We start from the raw sequence: 17998 nt of genomic DNA on the forward strand, positions 1-17998 counted from the left end.
AACAAGCAAATGTGATACAAACCCCTTAACCCACGACTGAATATCGCTCCCCCGACCAAAGGAACAAATAGGAACTTTAATTACCCAATATTTAGGAGTCAGTCATACCACGGAAGATCGACAACAGATGAAGGCGGACAAGGCACAAATACACCGGCTGTCCCAAGCTGGACACAGAAGGAACCAATGCAAATCAACAACCCAGTTCCAGCTGTGCTTCAGGAAGGGTGAGCTCCATCCCTGGCTCACGGCTCAAAAGGAGAAGGTGTGACTGGCGGGTTAGGGGCATGGTACTACAAGACAGCTTGAGCAGATTTCAGGCCTTCTCCAGAGGTTGAGTTCAGGAATTTGCTGCTGCTGCTCCGCTGTGCATGCTTTTATAAGGTCTATGTGCTTGTGCTTTCGCTCGTTCTCATTTATACACTCTAATTTGGTTTCATCTGTCCACAGGACATTCTCCCAGAAGGATTTTGACTTGTTCAGATGTGTCCTGGCAAACTCCAGTCAGGCGTTCTTTTGTCTCTCTCTCAGCAGTGGGGTCCTCCTGGGTCTCCTACCATAGATCCTCCTTTGATTGAGTTGGTGATGGATGGTGCGAGTTGAAACTGTCGTACCTTGTGTCTGAAGATCACTATGAATCTATTTGGCAGTTGATCGAGGTGCTTTCAAACATTGCCATTCAAGGCATCCTTCGCTGCAATCTTCGATCATGTTTTCTCTTGCAGCCATGTCCTGGGAGGTTGGCTTCTGTGCCATGGGCCTTAAACTTCCTGATAACATTGCGTACGGTAGACACAGGAACATCTCTGGAGATGGACTTGTACCCTTCAGATTGTCCATGTTTGGCTACAATCCTGTGTATGACTTCTTCAGACAATTCTCTGGTTTTCTTTATTTTTTTTAATGTTCATTGCGATACACACAGTGACACAAAACAGCAGAGTGACTCCTTTTCTCTATTCAAACTGGTTGAATGACGTTACAACACAGTTAAACAGAACTATGCCGGCGTACTCAAAGAGGACTCCAAACAACATATGGAGCAGGTCTTCTGCAGACTCGGTCTGCTTCTTGTCTTTTATAGTGTTTTGTTGAGACAAAGAAATTCTTCTGGGCTTTGGAGTATCGGTTTGAGTGATGAGGGTTCGATCAAGAGGTCAGGGATTCAGATAAGCAAGCGTTTAAAGGCATCTGGTTTCCATTCCAGCGTAAGCCATAAAGATAAGCATTTCAGACCAAATATTCAGACATTCCATTTGTCTGGAAGGAACATTTTCAGGGTTTAACATCGTTGCACAGATTATCAATGTTGCCTTTATTTATTTTAAGTATATCTAAGCACATCACATAATTTCTATAACTAGGGCATTGCCCGTACGTGGGTGCCCGTTCCTTGCCAAAAAAAAAAAAAACGCTACCCGTACGCTCTACCCCGCCCGTACGCCCGTAAACAAAAAAAACAACGCTCTTCGCTTCCGCCCTTCGCTCTGACTGAATTGGGAGAAATAATGCGCATAAGAAATCGAATTACGTACCGTAATGGCGGTCAGCTCGTAACGCGCTCAGCTCCGCTCGTCTCACATCGGCCACGCCTACGCAACAAAGCGTTCTGTGATTGGCTGCCGGAAGTTCGCAAATCGTCGCAGTTACGATGAATCGTTTTAATTTAATCGCAGTTTGAATTCGTTTTAAAACATAGTTTAACGGCAACATAGTTTTCCAACGTGAAATAAATGAATACGCTGTCAAATGTGCCGTCCGAGGTAGAGTCTGATCGCCACGTTCGGCACACGTGATAGCTCGCTGCTCTCTGATTGGTTGAAGCGTTTTTTGGACATAGCTCGGTAAGTACTTGTCCGATTAATTTCAAACCTTGAAAAGGCACATCCTCGGGTCCCCAGCAATATACCTGGCAAGTTAAAAGTATATCGGACCCGTGGTTGTCGAGAAACAGCGGTCACAGACAAACGTACAAACGTACAGAGATTACTGGAATTATAGATAGATTCATAATGCAGATTACTCAAGGAGTTATCACGAAGTAGATGTTTTTCATTACCAAGATTCACCAATAGCTACAGCCACTTGCTAAGCTGCCTTACTAATAGCTATAGCCACTTGCTAAGCTGCCTTACTAATAGCTACAGCCACTTGCTAAGCGGCCTTACTAATAGCTACATCCATTTGCTAAGCTGCCTTACTAACAGCTACATCCATTTGCTAAGCTGCCTTACTAAGAGCTACATCCACTCGCTAAGCTGCCTTACTAATAGCTACATCCACAATTCATCTGTTTTTAGTTTAACAATCAGGGGATAGCGCGAACGCAGTCCCCCACTACCACAAATTGTACAGTCGAGTTTCCCACATTTGGGGAAATCGCAAGGGTCAACCCACCCGGAGTGCAATGGGTGGACCTCGCCCTGAGAACACCACCTTAATGATCATGGTATTTCTCCTGTCAGGTAAGTATGAGTTGTTTACCCCACGGTCTCCCTTGTCCTAGTGCGAGCACCGCCTTACTTTACCAGGACGTATTCAACACTTTTCCCTGAATATCTATTTAAATGGTGAATTTTGCACGATATTTGTAAACAAATCCTAATTGTAATATTAGGTTCGATATTATGATTTATTTATTTGGATAATTTCTCGCTTTGCTGCTGAGATTGGAGCAGATTATAAACGATTTAGCGACTGGATGCCTTCCGAGCACGGAGGTATATAATAAACCTGGAGAGCCAATGACGGCTGTCGGCTGAAGCTAGCGGAAGTTGCTTGGCGGCCATATTGGGAAGCCGATTGTGTCTGCGTCCGTGTTTTATCTCACAATCAGCTGATCTCACAATTTCTGATTCATTTTGGATGCTTAGCGACTGTAAGGAGTCTTATTTGTGAACGCGCTGTTTCAAAATGCCACAGTGTGTTGCATTTGACTGCACAAATACCTCAGGGAAGGCCTCCACATGCACATTTCACAAGTAAGTGACAAACCGCGATCGCGGGTGTTCTGCTTTTTCAGTTTTTGGCGTGGTCACGGTGGTGGGGCTAGGTAATTAAGTTTCAATTAAGTTTCAATGAAGTTTGAACACTGTGTTTGAATTTGATGATGTTAGACCACGCGCAGGGTGTGCAATACGACACAGATCTCAAATATAACTGTATTGTGTATTCACTAGGGCTATGTGAGTATGTCAGACTGATGTCTGATTGACTCATTCATTGATTCAGATTGAAGTATCGAGATTGACTCGTCAGCTCGTGATCATTGTCAAGTGATTTAATTTGTGATGAGCTTAACTTAATTGTCCAGTCTACTACTGTCAGGGTTTCCATGCCCTCCTGTGTCACTCGTGAGCAGAAAGAGCAAATGGGGGTTACTTGTGGAAGGTACGAAAGTCCGACACATGGCAAACATTAGCAGATGAAGTTGTATTTAACTATACATATGAAACTCAAAATATTATTTTGATATGGAGTCGTTTTGACTCGGATGTTTTGACTGCCCTCTGAGGTTTTGACCCGCAACCACATTTTGTGACCACAATGTATTTTGTTTCAAGGTTTCCAAAGGATAAGGACTTGTGCTCTCGATGGACATCTGCCCTGAGAAGGGAGTCCTTCTACCCTACCCCAGGCACCACAGTTCTGTGCAGTGATCACTTCAATGAGAGTGACTTCGACAGGACTGGTCAAACCGTCCGACTGAAGCCGAAGTACTCGAAGTACTCGATGCATGTCACATGCTTAAACTTGCAAGAAACTGTCTTGGATCCATGAAAATGATGGAGGATGGCAACAAAAAAGTCATCGCGTGGAAATACATCCAGGCACTCTTTGATCTGCAGAAGAGGGAAGGCTTGCGTCTGGGAAATAAGCTCTCCCGGAAACACATCGAGTGGAAGAGCAATGTCATGAAGGTGGACACAGCCGCTCAGACATTGAGCACTAGTGTGGCAGATGCAATTCGGTTTTGCAGGGACACTTTGCAACTATCAGAATTTCAGGGCAGTGAGGCTACCTGCCAATACATTGAAACATTGGACAAACTGTTTGACATTCTCGCAATCCATTGGCACGAAACTACAAGGCACCACTCATGACATCACGAGAAGGACTTTTCCTGCCATTCCTGGATACTGCCTACAGTTACTTGTCCAACGTCAAAAACATGAATGGTCAAGTTATGACCAATACGCGTTTGAAAACCCCCTTCATTGGTTTCATGATCTGCATAGAGAGTGTCACAATTTTGTATTTCACATATGTCAAACCTGCCTCATCTCCCCTGCGATACCTGCTCACGTACAAAATGAGCCAAGACCACATTGAACTTTTCTTTGGAGCGGTCCGCATTGCATGTGGAAGTGGGAATAACCCAACGGCCCGGCAGTTTGTTGCCGCATATAAGCGCCTCTTGATGCGACATGACATCAAGTCTGCAAGTGGGTTGCCCTTTGTCTGATATGGCGAGTTCACCAACACTTCATGTAAATATTTAAACTGTAAAAGATGTGTTGCATGAGATGTCTATATCTCCGCTCCATTATTCATGTAACAATTACCATGTCCTGCTGAACGTTCCATTGCAACATGTAAGTCTTGTATGTTATGAATAGCAAAAACTTCCGAAACCCAAGAATTGTGTGGGTTAACTACATGACAGCGTTTCATGTCATTTATGTGACTGACTCACTGTTGATGTGTTGCTGACCCATGTCAGTGTAGAATAAACTCTGGTTATCATTATATCTGCGTGGTTTCTAACATCTCGGTAATAGAAACATACACATCTTAGTTACAATATAATGACTGAATTAAGTAACATCATATAACATGACAACACATCAGATCTTTATATTGAGGAATATTATTGAACAAGCCAAATAATGGCAAACGACGATGTACCCCAATTTTATAGATTTCTAGAAAGCTTTCGACTCCTTGCCCAGAGAAAGTCTGGGTCATAATGAAGAAATACAGCATACCTGGAAAATTAGTGAACCTTGTAAAAGCCCTTTACCAAGACTTTCAATGTGCGGTCGTCGACCAAGGTGAAACAACAGAATGGTTCAAGGTGAAGACAGGAGTTAAACAGGGGTGTAACATGTCAGGATTCTTATTCCTACTAGTGGGTGATTGGGTCATGAGAAGAACGATAAAGAACACCGAGCGGTAATTTTGGGCACTTTTTTTTCAAACAAGCTCTAAACCATTGGATTCCCCAGGAAAAATGCGTCTAGAATCAACTTCAAACTTAATGAACACCATTTCCTTAAAGAACGGGATTCTGAGCCCGAATATCAGTTCAAATATTAGTATTCTATATTAATTAAATAGTCGGCGGTCCTAAAATTCGCTCCAGCTGCATCATCAGTGCGCCACGCCTTTGCTTTGACAGGCTTTGTTTACAAAACGATCGGCTTCCCAATATGGCCACCAGACTATTTCCGGTGGCTTCACGGCGGCTAATGCTGCGAGGTGGCCAATTGGCTCTCCAGGTTTATTATATACCTCCGTGCTTCCGAGGAAGCCGAAATGTCATGACGCTGGCCTGACGTCATGACGCCACCGTGACGTTGTGACGCTAAGTACTGTATCGACGCATGACGCATGATATTGAGTCGCGATTTTCGCGATCTTGTAACAATAATCTATTTGAAGTTACTCCATCGCACATGGATCCTTGTGTTCATAGTTGATGGATGATTAAGACGAGTCGATGTAGGAAAAGGTTTTGAACTTTCTGGTTGAGTTTGCGGATGCGATTGTGTGGACAGTCCAGACCACTGAGCTGTGTCATCGTGGGAACTCCCAGCCGATGAGAGTACGTTTGCTGGTGGGCGCGAGGCCGCCATATTGGGACTCCCTACGGACCGAAAATTCCACAGTAAACAACGTGGAATAAACATGAATGATTAGCAGGTTGTTTTCGTTTTTATAGCGCTTTTTCATGTCGTCGTGATTACGAAGAGCAGGTTTTAAAATAAACTGAGTTTTGTTTTATCGGGCGTTTTTCCTGTTATGGTGAGTACCAAGATGGCGGCCGGCGACTTCAGTTTTTTCAGCAAACCAATGATCCGGTTATATTTAGATCAGTGGTCCCAACCACTGATCTCTGTACTAACTGGATAGGAAGGGAAGCTCATTTTTGAAGGCATTTGTCCGCCATCTTTGCTCCCCCACGATTCTCCAAAACGAATGTCATTTGCCGATGTAATGTGATTCCTCTTCTTCATTCAAATCGACCGCTGCGGTTTTTATAACCGTAAGCAGCGCATGATGGCATTTCATCAATCCTGTAATAATGCTTTTTCAACCCTGGAACGGATTAAAATCAATTCGGAATGGAATAAAATAAAGTGGGAAGGTGGAATTTTCGTAGGAAATATGCTGATAATTAAATATTAAATTCTTTAAATTCCCTCTAATTAAATATTAAATATTAAATAAATTAAATATTCCAATAATAAAGGATAATATTAAATATTAAATAATTAAATAATTAAATTCAATATTAAATAATATTAATATTAAATATTAATAGTAATTAAATATTCTTTAAAAATTTAAAGAATAGGAAAATAGGACTGCGTTTACTTTTTCATGACTGATAATATAACATGGATCTGCAAAATAAATTGGGATGTGAATACTTGTATACATACCATATTTGTGGTCAAGTGTTCGTTTTGTTTTTTCATTCCACATGGCACAATATTCTTACTGAAGTGAGTACCATTGAAAATAAATTGCATCCATTTATCAAAGAATCAGAATAGTATTGTAACGAATTTGAGAAGTGTAACGGTTTTGAGAAGTGTAACAATTTTGGAGAAAGTGTAACGAATGTGAAAAGTATGGTTTTGTTGTGTGTAACACCCTCGTAATGTAAATAATGGTCGCAGCCGTCCTCCTAGTTAATTCCATGAAACTTACACACAGGCCACGATATATCTTTTTAAATAGTTTATTTCCTTATTCTATGTAGGCTAAATATGTGTTTCCCACTAGATTGACTCTGCATTGCATCAAACGAAATAAAGCGTAGGCCCCTCCGATGATCCATGGCAGCTCAAGTGCCAGGGATTCCCCCACTTGAGCTTTCACAGCAAACGTTTATTGCAGTACTGAACTGCTGTGCAACGTGACGGCGCAGTACCTGCAGCTGCTGACCGGTTTTCGCCATTTGCGGCCATTACGAACAAGGGGAGTGGCTAGAGAAGACGGGTCGCCCCCCTCATCATAGGGGGGAGGAGTAAGTCGGCCCCGCTCATCCAACCCAGAACAAGGGGTTTGGCTAAGAGAGGGCGGAGCGGGAACCCCCGAGAAAGTGCGCGAAGGTTCGGTGAGAAAACCAATATAAGTCGCCGCGGGACGCACTCCACTGGCTTGCTCTTGCTCCTCTTGCTCTTGCTCTTGCCCCTCCAGCTCTTGCTCTGACCCCGTCCTCTTGCTTGCTGTCGCTCGTTGTTGCTGGGGAGAAGGAAGACGCCTGAACGAGCAGGTGTGTGCGAGCCATCGTGCGACCAGCTGCGCTGCAGCTAAGCGGGCAGCTAAGGGGCCGCAGGCCACGAAAAGGACGCGCCAGGCAGCAATCCACGCTGGACCCTCCATTGCCTCCCAAAACAACCATCCATCCTCAAGCCATACCTGCCTGCAATATCCCCCGTGTAAGTGTGAACGTCGTCTGTCCTAATCGTTGTCCTGGGGTTAAGTAAATTGACTAGTATAAGCTAACGATTCACTGTGTGACTGCTTCTTCCATCCATTGTTTGTAAATAATTTTGATCGCTCCTTCTTTTTGCTTGTGTGTATAATAAATCCTGTTATTCCTCCGTACTCTGTCTTCTTCTCTCTTCCTTCTCTTTCGGTCGCTTTAGAGGTTTCCAAATTGAATATCTGTGGTGCGATCTGGTCAACGTTGGGGGAGTCGGGCCAATCGGGGATCCTGTAACGGTCGCGGTGGACCATCCGCTCGGCCCAAAGTAACATCTAAACCGTGTCTGTAACAGTATAGTGAAAACAAACTTCTGAGTTATACTTCTGGGCAGAGAAACATGATGGTCAATGGTCATAGTAAATATTTTTGTTATTCTCCTCCAAGACACGTCAGGATATTGCGAAATTATGACAAATTATAATTACAGAATATAAAATAGCAACATGTGTGCACTGTATCATGTGTGTTCTATATCATGTGTGTTCTATAATCTCACTGGTGCTTGAACAAAATCAGTTTGGACATCTGCTTCCTGACTTTCTCTCCGGTGATGGCTTCCGTCTCCTTTTTCCCAAGATGAAAGAGTTTGATTCGACAATAACAAGAAGCTGCTATCTTCACGAGCTTGTGAATATGATTATCTTCCACTGCAGTTTCAAACTGGTGTGAGTGCAGTTCAGGAAATAAGTCCATATGAACAGCACGGTATTGCTCATAACAGCCATGGATACTGCAGCTGAAATTCCGGATCCTTGAGAAAGATTCCCATTTGTCTTCTTCAGTAGTCGTTGAAAACAATGTTTTGTTTTGTTTTTGAAAACAATTTTTCGAGTGTTTTGTTGAAATTTCGATTAAATTATTTTATAAAATATAGCAGGCATTGTCTTTTGATAAAGACAATGAACGGACGCAGATTTTCTGGGGGAACCAATATGGCGACGAATATACTTGCGGTGACTTCACAGCGAATGGACCGATTGGCGTTGATTTGGCGTCGAGCCTCCAATCCAGTTTGTGTAGAGATCAGTGGGTGAGACGGACACAGAGTCCAGGAGCAAGCTCAAGTTAAAGGAGCAGGCAAGTTCCGACCAAAAATTAAAAGCCAAAGCTATGCGAAGCATGTGGGGGAAAATGTATCACTTTTGTCCAGAACGTCCACATCCATTTGCTAAGCTGCCTTACTAAGAGCTACATCCATTTGCTAAGCTGCCTTACCAATAGCTACAGCCACTTGCTAAGCTGCCTTACTAAGAGCTACATCCATTTGCTAAGCTGCCTTACCAATAGCTACAGCCACTTGCTAAGCTGCCTTACTAATAGCTACAGCCATTTGCTAAGCGGCCTTACTAATAGCTACATCCACTTGCTAAGCTGCCTTACTAATAGCTACATCCACATCCATTTGCTAAGCTGCCTTACTAATAGCTACATCCACTTGCTAAGCTGCCTTACCAATAGCTACATCCACTTGCTAAGCTGCCTTACTAAGAGCTACAGCCACTTGCTAAGCTGCCTTACTAATAGCTACAGCCACTTGCCAAGCAGCCTTACTAATAGCTACAGCCACTTGCTAAGCTGCCTTACTAATAGCTACAGCCACTTGCTAAGCTGCCTTACTAATAGCTACATCCATTTGCTAAGCTGCCTTACTAATAGCTACATCCATTTGCTAAGCTGCCTTACAAATAGCAACATCCATTTGCTAAGCGGCCTTACCAATAGCTACAGCCACTTGCTAAGCTGCCTTACTAATAGCTATAGCCACTTGCTAAGCTGCCTTACTAATAGCTACAGCCACTTGCTAAGCTGCCTTACTAATAGCTATAGCCACTTGCTAAGCTGCCTTACTAATAGCTACATCCATTTGCTAAGCTGCCTTACTAATAGCTACATCCATTTGCTAAGCTGCCTTACTAATAGCAACATCCATTTGCTAAGCTGCCTTACTAAGAGCTACATCCATTTGCTAAGCGGCCTTACTAATAGCTACATCCACTTGCTAAGCGGCCTTACTAATATCTACAGCCACTTGCTAAGCTGCCTTACTAATAGCTACAGCCACTTGCTAAGCGGCCTTACTAATAGCTACATCCATTTGCTAAGCTGCCTTACTAACAGCTACATCCATTTGCTAAGCTGCCTTACTAAGAGCTACATCCACTCGCTAAGCTGCCTTACTAATAGCTACATCCACAATTCATCTGTTTTTAGTTTAACAATCAGGGGATAGCGCGAACGCAGTCCCCCACTACCACAAATTGTACAGTCGAGTTTCCCACATTTGGGGAAATCGCAAGGGTCAACCCACCCGGAGTGCAATGGGTGGACCTCGCCCTGAGAACACCACCTTAATTGGTTTAGGGCCACAGTCAGGGCCTGCCTTTTTTACGTGTGAAAAAAGGTAAAAAGTCCAAACATTTGAACAGCCTCGGACGTGCACCTTGACCCCATGGCCAAGACACAACGTCAACAAGGCTGTCCCCATAACAATGCACATGCGCCTCAACCCCGAGGGGGAAGCACATGGTCATTCAAACGCATGCATCATGCCCCCGAAGGGCCACAATGCATGGTCATACAGTTGGGACCACTCCTCTTAATAGGAGTAAGACCCCTTAATCCACCAGCAGGGCATTACTCCTGCCAGGTCGATCGGTCTCCCAGCCACCTTAATGATCATGGTATTTCTCCTGTCAGGTAAGTATGAGTTGTTTACCCCACGGTCTCCCTTGTCCTAGTGCGAGCACCGCCTTACTTTACCAGGACGTATTCAACACTTTTCCCTGAATATCTATTTAAATGGTGAATTTTGCACGATATTTGTAAACAAATCCTAATTGTAATATTAGGTTCGATATTATGATTTATTTATTTGGATAATTTCTCGCTTTGCTGCTGAGATTGGAGCAGATTATAAACGATTTAGCGACTGGATGCCTCAGAGGAAGCCGAAAGGTCATGACGCTATCAAGACGTCATGACGCCGGATATTGAGTCTCGATTTTCCAACTTCCTTATTTTACCTCGTTATCTTGTAACAAAAATGTCTTTGAAATTCCTCCATCGCACAAGGATCCTTGTTAGTTGGTGGAACATTAAATCGAGTCGATTAAGGGGAAAGGTTTTGATCTTTCTGTTCGAGTTTGCGGATGGGACAGGGCCGTCTTCAGAGCATTGTAGGCCCTGGGCAAAGCAATCCAATTGGGCCCCTTCCAACCCACCCACGGGAATAAAAATGAAAACGGTCAATAAAATTAAACCTATAGATTTATTGGTACTTTCAACAAAATCAATGTTTGAACATAAAAAAAATCATGCTGCAAAGCGAGGATTAATCAACACAAACTTTTGAACAATATAACATAAGCCTTGAAAAAAACAAAAATTTCAACATATAAATGATAATAATTGGTACACCGTACAGACGGAGATGGTACAGTATGAATTATTTATTATTATGCAAACGTTTGCGAAATTTATTTGCAGAGAATTGATTTATAATTGGCTTGGAGTCGATGGTCTTCAGGTGTCATTTTCCGTGCACATGAGTGAAAGTCGGTTCAAACGCTGCTGCCGCATTGTGCTGCGAAGCTGATTCTTTGTGAGCTTCAATCTTGCAAATGAACGTTCCCCTGTACAGTTCGTCACCATCATGCACATGAACACTCTGAGTGCAATTTCAATATTGGGAAACACACATTTCAAGTTGTCCGAAATTATTTTTCTGTACAACGCAGGGAGAGTCTCACAATTTTCATCAAGAACCATGTAGTGCTTGAGTTGCTGGCATTCATTTAGAAGGTCACCATGATCAAGGTCTTTGTGATACACATTAGCCAGGTGTTCACACTTTTTGTTTAACTCATCAGAACCAATCGTTTTCAATTGACTGAAGAAGGAAAACAGATTTCCAATCCATGAATAAGCATCTGCACGTTTTGTCAGGTCAGAGTTCAGAGAGTCCAGAACAGGAAGGAATGTTTCCACCCTGAACTTTTCACTTTTGTTTAGAAGTATCTCTTCTTCTGATCCGTCATATGTAGTAAGACGTACACTTCGTCATCGCACCCGTTTCTTCACATCGCTGTAATCCGAATGTGGTCACCGACTCCTGGCCTTCAGTTCATATTCACTAAATTTGTCTCTAGTTTCCTGAAGATACGTTTTCACAGACTCAAGAAGATTCATGGCAACAAGTACTTTTGACTACAGGACCTTACTTGTTTTGCTCACTCTTTCGAGAATGTCGTTCCAAAGAATTGTCAGAAAAATCGTTTCCAGGTTCTCCATTTTCTCGCTCAATCCTTCTGCCTCTCGCCTTGTGTTCACTTCCTGGTCAGTGTCAGCTGATACCGATTCCAGTGCATGTTTAATTTTCGCGAAACCTCTATGCAGAGCATGGACAGCATCAAAATGTGACGACCATCTCGTGTCAGACAGACACGTGACCACAATATGATCTTTTCCTAAAGATGATGCCAAAACATTCCATCGATGTGTAGAAGCCGAGAAAAAGGAATACAGACGCTGAACAAAGTCAAATAATTTTACAATCTGGAGACAACACTGTCGCTTTCACTCCCACGAAGTTCAGGCTGTGTCCAGCACAGGGGATACAGATGGCGAACTCATTCAGTTGACGGATCCGTGCCTGCAATCCAGTATAGCATCCAGACATATGTTACGGATTCGTCACTTCCGTTGTGGTGGTTTTCATTCACTGTAAATATTTCTGATTCCATGTACTATTATTGTTTTCAAAAGGTTTATTGTTCATGAACTGTTTTCAAAAGGTTAATGTTAAAAGAAACAGGAGGTCGGACCGGACGGGAACAGATCGGACGGGACGGGAACAAACAGATCGGGAACCGGACGACGAAGAGGAAGAAGAGGGAGAAAAAGGGCGGAGCAAGGGAGTCGGACAAGAAAGCGGAGTCGCTCCGAGTGCTGAAGCGAACGTTGGTGAGCAAGAGTCACTAGCAAACTTTCGAGTTTCCGGTAAAGGGATTCCTACGACAGAGTTGTCATCGCTGTGACCGATCAACCTGCGTGTCAGGGTTTTGGCGGTGGAATCCGAGGAGAATTATCGCAGGGCCATTACGTCTCAAGAGCGGGTCATCTGCCATTTTGACTCGCGCAGGACTTGTGCTTCACTCGCGGTTTCGTCTCTTTTTGACCATATTCACCGCATTCAGACGTCGATCTGGGGCGTGTGTGTGACGTGGCTTTTTGAAGGTTAATTCGTCCATACCCGAGGGTGTGATCTCTCAGTCGCCTGTAGGGTGCCTTTGGATTTCCCAGTCGCCTTGAGGGCACCTTTGTATAGCTTCGGCTGTGTGACGGTGCTTGCCACCCGCACGGGATTCTGGTCTCGATTGGACATCGTTCGAGCAATCGCTGGAGCGAATCAACTTCGTCTTGAAGCCAGGAATAAGAGACATTGGGGAATGTTCTTGTTTCACTCACTTGGAGCACAGTGAGTTATACGTAGTGTGTTCAAAAAGTATCCGACCTTTATTTTTCGTGCGTAAAAAAAAAGAAGCTCGGGAGGCGTTGATTGGTGCACGTATGTAGGCGATCCTAATGCGCACGCGTGAATTTTTTCCCACCTGCAGAAGCTGTCATTCGACGGCAGACCGCCGATGAGTGAGGACATGTCAGTGAACGCCGTCGGATTTTCGTTTTTGACAAAATGACGGAAAAACTTGAACAACGCTACTGCATCAAATTTTGTGTAAAGCTTGGCGATTCCCAAGTGGAAACGATCCGCAAGATTCAACACCATTCATTCCATTATGAAGGAGGATTTGGGCTTCAGGAGAATCTCAGCGAAGTTCGTACCAAAGCTGCTAACGATTGAGCAGAAGCAACTCCGTTTGGAGATCGCACAGGACATGCTGGAGACTGTGAACAGCGATCCCAGCTTCCTCAACATGGTGATCACTGGCAATGAGTCCTGGGTTTATGGGTACGACCCAGAAACCAAGTTGCAGTTTTGATGCAAGTTTGATGAAACACAAAATTTGATGCAGTAGCGTTGTTCAAGTTTTTCCGTCATTTTGTCAAAAACGAAAATCCGACGGCGCTCACTTACATGTCCTCACTCATCGGCGGTCTGCCGTCGAATGACAGCTTCTGCAGGTGGGAAAAAATTCACGCGTGCGCATTAGGATCGCCTACATATGTGCACCAATCAACGCCTCCCTAGCTTCTTTTTTTTTAACGCACGAAAAATAAAGGTCGGATACTTTTTGAACACAGTAGTATATTACAAAATTGATGGTACCATCATAGGACATATTGATTGTACTTTTGAATACTATTGTTGTTGTACTGTTATTCTTGTGTGATCTTAATACAATATTTGTTTGTGAGTAACAATTGGGGTGGCTTCTCCATTGATCTTTGACACACAGAATAACACATTTTTCTGCCGTGACTCCTCTCGGGGCTCGGAGGTACACCGTGACCAGGGGGTCGGGAGGAGCACGTAACACATATTTGAAGCATTGTCATACGACTGACCACGGTAGTTTGATTAGCGGAATTTTGTTTCCATTCAGGAAATCCACAACAGTGTCTGCTAGATTCTTTGCTCCATGAGAAAAGATGGGGATGAACTTGATGAAACGCTCCACAGGCTCACATCCTCGAATGTACCGGACGGTAAATGTCAGTTGATCAATGTGTGAGATGTCTGGAGTGGAATCCACACTTATTGAATAATACTTTGACTCTTTTATTTCTTCCAGAATAGCACAAAGAACATGTTGACCCATTAATTCAATAAATTCCTCACAAATGTTTGCCGATAGATACGATGGGTTCCCCTTTCCAGCATTTCCATGCAGTTTGAGATGCTCTTCCAAAAAAGGGTCAAGTTCACTCAACAGCTCTGGAATACCTAAAAAGTTTCCATTTTTTGCCGTCCCAATAGTTTGATTCTCTCCACGAAATGCCAAACCTCTGGAGCAGGGTGGAGCTTATTTTTGAACTTTTGAAATATGATCTTCTTACCCTCACAATTTGTTCCTATATATGAAATAAAACTTCAGGCAATATATGAGCACAACTGAACAATATTTAGGGGTAGCTCAATGATGGTAAAGTTTCTGATACCCCAAAGCTGCGGCCGCCCTTTTATTTCACATACTACTGATATATAATAGATTAATTCTGTTGATAAATTAAGAACCCAATTTTAACTACTAAGTAAATTGACACTCTCTCCTATCATCATACACACAACATGCAATCATTGTGGTAAAATTAATTACTGGGAACACAGATAAAACCTTTAAGTTATAAAACTCTGTGCTCCATTAAATAAATAATTACAGTAGTAATATGTACATTGTACATACACAATATGTGTTATAATAAAAGAGTAAAATGTTCGTTGAGCTAGAGTCTGCTAGACAATAAATGCTAAAATGAGATGTAGCGCTGACCTGGGAATGCTTATCACCATAGTATCTAAAAGTAAACACTGTACATAGGTGTATCACAGAACACTATTTGAAAATAAAAACGAAGTTATCACAGGCTTTGCAGAGAATCACAGACACAATGGGTGCATAAACATGGTATAATATTATCACAGATTATAGAAGCATAATCATTGTGGTTCAACTGGTTCATATCTATTATCCAACCAATCATCCGAATCGCATTGTTTTGCTGATAAATTGATAATGCAAATTTTCCATGAATTTATATTCCAGACATGTTCAGACTTGTTTACTGTTTGGACTCAATGGACTGACTATGCTGACTAAGCAACAGCTGCAACACTGTTGCAGCAGTATGTTTGTGTAATTGCTTGAGACATTGTGCTCACTGCTCAGTTATTAATAGAACTGTTTGAATTTTCTTGATTCTTAATTTCTTAATGCTATGTTATATTTCTTTCAGATTCATATCTGATTGAAAATGTCATCTGTGGAAAAAGCAACAAGATCTCAAACCAAGTTGTATCTCCTTGGCGACTCTGTGACTGAATTAAGTGGCAGCAAGTTGCCATCATTGCGTATGGCTCTTGGATTCTTCCTACATCACCATCTCGATCTGAAGGAGACCGTAAGACAATCGTCGGATGTTACCATCACGGAAATAGCTAACTTTTGGAAGAAAGCTAGAATCCCGATGAGAGCTCATCAAAACTGCCAAACCAAGCTTGAGCAGACATTTGAAGAATGGCGTCTTCTGAAAAATAACAAAGCGCGAACGTCACCAACTCAACTCGCGAGAGAGTCGGCTTTTGTTTCCAGGCTTGAAGACCTTTTTGATGTCGCTCACGCTGATGCTCTGACCAATACATCAGTATTACAAGAAGACAAGGATTTCTTGTTAGCCCAGCGAGAAAAGGGAAGAAGGGGGTCGCTGGCTGGAGTAGATGTAAAGCTTGCTGCGAAGGAGAAAACGGCGTCCAAAAGAGAGGAGGAAATGCTTGCCAGGCGACTGCGAATGGAGCAAATGAAACAGTTAGCAGTTCTACAGCTGAACTGATTTCATCTGGTTCTGAATCTGAAAACAGCTCAGCAGAAGATAGTGAAAAGATGGAAACTGGGGACAATGCAAGTGAGGGAGCTGCTGGAGGCATCACATTTCAGACACGAAAAATAAAGAGGGGGCGAAAAACTGTCGTTACTGAAGAACTCGCAGCCGCTCTAGATCGCACAAAAGTGTCAGACCGCAAAGCCGTTTTTGTTATAGCAGAAACTGCCAAAAGCTTGGGACAGAACATTGATGAACTTGCTCTAAACAGAGACTCAATTCGCCGACAAAGAGTACAACACCGAGTCCAGAGATCTGCAAATATAAAGGCGGAGTTTCAGGGTAACGTTCCCCTTGTTGTTCACTGGGACGGCAAACTGATCCTTGATCTAATTGGAAAAGAGAAGGTTGATCGCCTGCCAGTATTGGTTTCAGGGAAAGGAGTTTCTCAGCTACTCACAGTTGCCAAGCTTCCATCTGGAACAGGCGAGGCTCAGGCTGCTGCTGTCTTTGGAGCCATTGAAGACTGGGGTGTAGCCGACAGCATCCGAGCTATGTGTTTTGACACGACCAGCTCAAACACTGGTCGGATCGCTGGTGCCTGTGTCCTCCTAGAGCAGAAGCTTGAGAAGGAGCTCTTGTCACTAGCTTGCAGGCATCACATTATGGAATTGATAATTGGTGCAGTGTTCCAAGTGTGTATGGGATTGGGAGCCAAATCTTCTCCCGAGGTTCCACTCTTCAAACGCTTCCAGGAATACTGGGGATTCATAGACACGGCCAAGTATGAACCAGGGATTGCAGCTGATGACGTGGCAAGTCTAGTGGAAGACATAAAGCAAGGCACTATCGATTATGCCAACAAGCATCTTGAACAGAGTCAGCCGAGAGATGATTATAAAGAATTCTTGGAACTTGTGATTGTCTTTCTCGGTGCTGCTCCTGCCAGAGGAGTGCGATTCATGTCACCCGGAGCAATGCACCACGCCCGCTGGATGTCCAAAGTAATATACTGTCTCAAGATCTGGATGTTCAAGGCTCAATTCAAACTGACTCCTGCAGAAAAGAGAGGATTACGTGATGTGTGTGTATTCACAGTACGTGTCTACCTGACAGCCTGGATCTCTGCACCTCAAGCATCAGGTGCTCCTTACAGTGACCTGCTGCTGCTGAAGTCACTGCTTGAATACTCATCAATTCATCCAGCCATCTCAAAGTCAACATCACGCAAGTTTTCCAATCACGTGTGGTACTGGTCACAGGAACTTGTTAGCTTGGCTTTCTTCGACAGTCGGGTCAGTTCGGCAACCAAGAGACTGATGGTGAGTGCCATGAAGAATGAAGAAGACCAAGATCAGGATCATTCCAAGCGAATCACTGTTGCTCTTGATTCATTCAAGGACAAGAACTTGGAAGATTTCGTCACAGCAAGGTCAATGAAACTTCTGCGAATGATGGAACTTCCAGATGGATTTCTCGCGGTTGATCCAGACTTGTGGGATGACAGAGACGACTACAAGCAGGCTGCAGAAACAGTCAACTCTCTAAAAGTTGTCAATGACTACACTGAACGTGGAGTGGCACTTATTCAGGAGTACAGTGGGTTGATAACCCGCGATGAAACTCAGCTGCAATTCCTGCTGCAAGTTGTCGAGGACCATCGCAGAATGTACCCTGATAGCAGAAAACATACACTGTCCGGGATGCCATGAAAATAATAAATTTGGGGTTTGCTGGACATTGTCAGACTGATACTATGAACTCTGTCAGAAACTGAAC

The 17998-nt window shown here is 43.4% G+C and overlaps 2 non-coding genes across 2 annotated transcripts; both read right to left on the reverse strand.

Annotated features, from left to right (window-relative positions):
- Nucleotides 1–2309: 2309 nt before the first annotated feature.
- On the reverse strand, nucleotides 2310–2473 carry LOC137435871 (U1 spliceosomal RNA). Its single transcript, XR_010986165.1, has one exon. It is a non-coding gene; the product is annotated as a U1 spliceosomal RNA (small nuclear RNA).
- A 7470-nt stretch (nucleotides 2474–9943) lies between these two features.
- LOC137435869 (U1 spliceosomal RNA) lies at nucleotides 9944–10101 on the reverse strand. Its single transcript, XR_010986163.2, has one exon. It is a non-coding gene; the product is annotated as a U1 spliceosomal RNA (small nuclear RNA).
- Between the last annotated feature and the right edge of the window lie 7897 nt (nucleotides 10102–17998).

The sequence above is a fragment of the Myxine glutinosa genome, chromosome 9 (genome assembly GCF_964187855.1).
Source record: "Myxine glutinosa chromosome 9, kmMyxGlut1.1, whole genome shotgun sequence".
In the NCBI taxonomy this organism is placed as follows: domain Eukaryota; kingdom Metazoa; phylum Chordata; class Myxini; order Myxiniformes; family Myxinidae; genus Myxine; species Myxine glutinosa.